The sequence below is a fragment of the Mus caroli genome, unplaced genomic scaffold (genome assembly GCF_978045245.1).
Source record: "Mus caroli unplaced genomic scaffold, Mus_caroli_1 scaffold_11, whole genome shotgun sequence".
Lineage (NCBI taxonomy): Eukaryota > Metazoa > Chordata > Mammalia > Rodentia > Muridae > Mus > Mus caroli.
The window spans coordinates 100,195,641-100,201,609 of NW_028227266.1; the positions used below are offsets into that span (position 1 = coordinate 100,195,641).

General features: G+C 45.1%; 1 pseudogene; it reads right to left on the bottom strand.

Moving 5' to 3' along the window:
• Positions 1–774: 774 nt before the first annotated feature.
• Positions 775–1,597, bottom strand: LOC110302517 (U1 small nuclear ribonucleoprotein A pseudogene; annotated as a pseudogene).
• Between the last annotated feature and the right edge of the window lie 4,372 nt (positions 1,598–5,969).

The following is a 5,969-nucleotide window of genomic DNA, read 5'->3' on the forward strand; positions in this document are numbered from 1 at the left end:
GAAAGCTCAGCTACTCCCTGAGCTCAGCTACTCCCCATCTCCTTCCTCTTCTTCTGGACGAGAAGGCCACCATGACTCTGATGCCTCTGTTCATCTCTCTGCTTCTGCCCTGATTCCTGGTGTTCACTATGAGGCCTCCTGCCCTGAAGCAGGTGATAGAGGGAGAGGTGATGTATTAGATTGTTTATTGGTGTGTCCAGTATATCTCAGCTGAAGTGGCGGTGGTCGGGGAGAATGAGTGACAAGCCTGAGCATGCCCGTAGGAGAGAAAATGTTGAATTTTGTTTTACTTGATCTTTCTAAGCTATAACATATATTGGTTTCTATGGTTAGGAACTCTGACTTGAGAGAGCAGGATGAACCTGCGTTCCTTCTATACACTGTAAACAGTTTAGTCATAATACCTGACTCAAATTATCATCTGTAAAATGGAGATGTTAATAATGTTTACCACACAGATTTTTGAAAGGATTAAGGAAGAGGATATTTATATATAATTTAATTTCTGGCCTGTAGCTAGCTACTATTTAAAAAAAACCCTTTACTTTTTATATATTTATTATCTTTTTTTGTGAAAAACCAAACCTCAAAAACTCACTTTAATCACAACCTAACAGCGCCAGGTGCAATGTCTGGGGACAGACTCTGGGTACAATGCTGTGTGACAACCACACACTCACACATGGCTCTGAGAAAGCCCCCAAGGGGGACTTACCTTCAGGGACTGAGCCAAAGGAGGGGGGAGGGGACTGGGGTACTCCATAGGGGAAGGTGCTACTTCTTGGCAAAAGAGATCTTCATAGCATTGTTTTGTGTGATCTTAAAGCCTTGCAGGGCATCTCGTGCTGCTCCAGCCTGCACTTCATCGTCAAATTCCATGAAGGCGATGTCATGGCGTACCAGACGTACCTCCTTGAAGCCAGGGAACTGGTTGAAAAGCATGGAGAGCATGAGCTCGTTGGTCTCCTCAGGCAGGTTGGTGAGGAACAGGATGTGATTGGGTGGATTCATGGAGAAAGGCTGGGCAGGTGGCATCTGCCCAGGCATGAGCTGCAGTGGGGGCATGGCCCCGGGGGGGATCTGGCCAGGAGCAAGGCCTGGTGGCGGCATGTAGAGAGGCTGTCCTGGCATGTGGTGCATGATGTGGGGTACCCGAGTCATCGGTGGCATGCCCAGTACGGGCTGGACAGCATTCACCACGGGGGACAGCTGCCCCACCCTGAACAGCCTTTTTGGCAGCAGGTTTCTCCTGACTCTTGGGCTTCCTCTTCTCTCGTTTGCGATCTCTCTCCACAAAGGTGCCCTTCATCTTGGCAATGATGTCCGAGTCAGCCTTTGCGTACTGGATATGCATGGGCTTGTCGTAGAAAGGGAAGCCCTGCATGGAGCACAGGGTGTTGGTGGCGCTGCTGACCTCCTTGAAGATGACGAAGGCCTGGCCCCTCATCTTCAGGCTCTGAGACACCAGGATATCCAGGATCTGGCCAAACTGGGAGAAGATGGCATATAGGGACTTCTTGAGCTCACCTTTCTTGATCTTCTCGTTGAGACTGTTGCTATAAATAGTGTGGTTGGGATGGGTCTCGGGAACTGCCATGGTGTGAGATGTTCAGGTACGGTTTAAAGAGGAGGAAAAAGCGACTTTAGCCCTAAGTTTCCCAAATTCTTTGTTCCAAAGGGCTGATGGGCTCCGCTCAGGGCTCTTTCTTCCAAGAGGAAGTCGGGTAAGCTATTTATTACTTTTTATTTTTGTGTATCTTTTAGTGTTTTGCCTGATGTATGTATTGCATAACTTGTGCACCTGAAGAGGAGAGAAGAGGGCGTCAGATCCCCTGGTACTGAGGTTGTAAGCCATTGTGAGCCACCACGTGGGAGCTGAGAAATGAACCTGGGTCTTCTGTAACAGCAATAAGAACTCTAAAGCACAAAGCCGTTTCTTCGGCCCCCTAACTTCTGCTCTCATGTTGTTTTGCTTTAGTTACGCCAGCCTTCCTTTTTTTTTGGAACGAATACTATGCTTTACTGCTTTTGGAAGTGTTGATGTGGAAGAATCTAGAGCAAGAGGTTTAAGGTGTGTTCTCTATGAGTTCTGGTTTCAAATATTTTGACTTCTCAATTAAAATATTCAGTTTGGGTTTTAGCCCAGATTGGCATCCCCTTAGCATATAAGTAATTTTTAAATACTCTTGTCTTTTCCAGGAGATCCTTCTTAAGCTATCCCGTCTCTTGGGAGCTTGCGGTGGCTGCCCATTCCCTTTGAACTGAGCCTTCAGCTCCTTCATCTTGCGTTCAGTTTCCTTGTTTCTCTCCACCTTAGCCTGCACCATCAAGATTTCTTTCTCCTCCTTGCCTGCACAAACTGTTTCGGCTGAGTCTGGGGTATAGCTCTTGCCTTTGCCTCCGGCATATCCATTTCCACTTGGGATATTCTCACACCAGATTTTTGCCTAACCTTCAAGCTCCAACTTGAAGGTCCTCTATAGTGCTCCATATGGGTGATTTGAGAAGGGCAAACATGGAGCATTGGCCGCCACAGTCTGGTGTGTGCTCTGTGGAATGTGTGCACATGCAAGCCATGCAGCCCAGGCATTTCCTGTGCATGCTCCTCTGGCTACCTTCCCTTCTCCTGTTAACTAGTGCAAGTCTTCATGCCTGGTACCTATTACTCAGGGGAGGTAAGGGCCATTGCTGAACCGAGGATGGAAACTGAGGATCTGCTGTGATGACTGAGGCCAGGTCCTAATTGGACTTGAAGTGATGAAGCTGATTCGGTAACCAGAAAAATACAACTTTTGTAGAATAAGTTCTGAGCACATGGAGGGTGGACCTCTTTAATCTTCTTATTCTGGAATGAAAACCCCAAGACAACACACAATGAGGACTTAGAGGCAGGGCTGATCTGGTGTCTCCCGTCTCCACCCAGTGAGCCCAGCCATGTCTCATTCTCTGCTTAACCCTTCAGTAGGAACTGCATCTGCCCTTAGGGACTGTGTTGGCTTGCCGTCATCCTTTTCCAGCGACGTTAGCAGCTGTCACCAGAGTTTTAAGGTGTCCAAGGGAAGTGGTTCCTCTGGAGGCTATCTCCATATCATAGGTCCTTCACTTGACCATGTCTTCCTGGACAACCTCTTCCACTTCTTTAAGCCTCAATTCAGCCCAGGGAAATGGATGATATAATAGTTTTCATCTCATAAAGACGTTGTATGGATTCAGTTGGGTAACACATATGTGGAGTCTTGTATGATGCATGGTAGTAAGGGTTCATTAACATGCATGGCATACTCAGGGCCATAGTTCTGGAAAGATCTGAACTTTTGAGATCTCAATTCTGTGAGGCTTTCCAGATTTTGTTTTCCACTCAAGAATTTCTCATGCACCTTTCAGGGCCTGTGCAGCCCACTCACCTCTCTCTCATAGGTTTTTGTCACCATGCTCTCTAGCCACCTACTTACAGAGTGTTTCCTCTATGATCATGTCAGGAGTAAGAGCACAGGAAAAGTCTTCTTCCACATGCAATGAATGTTTGTAAGAATTAATATATTGAAAGTGGCTTCTCCTGCCCTGTTTCTCTATGTTTAAATTTCAATTTAATTCATTCATTTTTAACATAGGCAATCCCTCCAAGTGGCTCAAAATTCACAGTGAATGTATGCTCTAGCAGGAATCCACCATTCTTTGCCTTTTGTCTGTCTAGAGGCAGACAATGCTATAATTTTATAATTTAGAAAATCTGTCTAGAGCTATCATATCGATATATGGGAAAGTATGTAAGAATCCTGTAAGCATTGTCATTCTCTGACTCTTTCTTTCTTTTTTCCTTCCTTTTTCCTTTTTGAGACAGTTTCTTGTAGATTAGGCTGACCTTGAATTTACCATGTACTGAAGGTTAGCCTTGAACTCCCGATCCTTCAGTTAATGTCTCTTGGGTGCAGCTCAGTTTCTGGAAGCAGATGACTATTAAACAACCAAATGATCTGAGACAGGTACTATGTGTCTTGGTTTCCTCATATGTAAAATGCATATGTAATGGTAACTGCCTATGAAGATTGCTGTGATTATATGTGCCAAAGATTGGGCATAGTGCTTTTGTGGAGGAAGGCCTCAGTGATGACAGCTATGATAGAGTAGGGCACTATTCTGTCCCTATTTGGACAGGTGACAACTGTGCTGACTCCTTCCCTCTCACCCGCTCAATCAAATAATGGTCAACGAGGCAAGGTCTGTTACTGAGGGTCTTTGGGAAGAAAATCTCATAGAGATGAGATTTGTAGTTAACCCACAGAAGACTGTATCATCTCTTGAGACTTCTTGGTGGTATTCTTTTCCTAAGGCCATGATCTGTACCCAGTAGATTATCAGTGAAAGCTATCTGTACTGCTCAGAGCCTTGGGGCTTTGATTGGAAGGCATCTGTTTCTGAACAGGGTAGCTGAGCCTCTTGATTTGTCCTGGTTTAACCCTCAATTCAGGCCACAGCCATATGCTTAGAATCTGCCATTCCTGCCTGGTGCCATCTTTAAGGGAATCTGCCTTGCAATTATGATTTCTTTCCCCTCGTGTTTATATCAGCAGAAATGAAGGGGAGAAAAACCAGCCTTTAACTAGGATTTTATTACCCATTGACCTCAGCCATCTTCATCTATTTCTTCTGAGCTCTGCCCATTAGTTGTCAGGGCAACGTGGTGTAACTCCCTGTCGGCTGTACTTGGCTGAGTTTAATTCTCCCTTGCTTCCCTACTGGCCAGCCATGGCTGCCCAGTGTTCTTGTTCCAAGAGTATTGTAGGGCACAGTCATAGAAAAGTAGAACGGGAGCAGGAGATGTGTTTGGGGAGAAGAGATGGGTAACTGTCCAGTTCCTTATTCTTGGGGAGTAATTGTAGCTTTAAGAGTGACTCCTGGGTCACTGCTGGAAGGCAGGAAGTTGAGCCTAATGCAGAAGTATGCACGTGGGAAAGGCAGAAATTAGATTGCTTCATCCAGGCTGAAGCTCTGCTGTGTCCTGTCTTGAATCTTCAGTATCTGGTGTCTCTGGACCAGTCCCTTCCCTGTCTGCTGCCATCTCCCTGTCCCTGAAACAAAGAACATGGATTTCTGTCTTTTACTGTCTTTTTACTTTGTCACATTTCTGTCCCCACAGCCTTATTCCCTTCCAAATTGTCCACCCTGACACTAATGCTATCTCTTCTAAGTCCTGAAATAGTTTGCTTTCTACCTTTTTTTTTTTTTTTTTGGTTTTTTGAGACAGGCTTTCTCTGTGTAGCCCTGGCTGTCCTGGAACTCACTCTGTAGACCAGGCTGGCCTCGAACTCAGAAATTCACCTGCCTCTGCCTCCCAAGTGTTGGGATTAAAGGCATGCGCCACCACGCCCGGCCGCTTTCTACCTTTTCTGTTTTGTGACCAATTATGTGGTCAATTTTGGAGAAGGTACCATGAGGTGCTGAGAAGAAGGTATATCCTTTTGTTTTAGGATAGAATGTTCTGTAGATATCTGCCAGATCCATTTGATTCATAACTTCTGTTAGTTTCACTGTGTCCCTGTTTAGTTTCTGTTTCCATGATCTGTCCATTGGTGAAAGTGGTGTGTTGAAGTCTCCCACTATTATTGTATGAGGTGCAATGTGTGCTTTGAGATTTACTAAAGTTTCTTTAATGAATGTGGCTGCCTTTGTATTTGGAGCATAGATATTCAGGATTGATAGTTCCTCTTGGAGGATTTTACCTTTGATGAGTATGAAGTGCCCCTCCCTGTCTTTTTTGATGACTTTGGGTTGGAAGTCAATCTTATCAGATATTAGAATGGCTACTCCAGCTTGTTTCTTCATACCATTTGCTTGGAAAATTGTTTTCCAGCCTTTCATTCTGAGGTAGTGTCTATCTTTTTCTCTGAGATGAGTTTCCTGTAAGCAGCAAAATGTTGGGTCTTGTTTGTGTAGCCAGTTTGTTAGTCTATGTCTTTTTATCGGGGAGT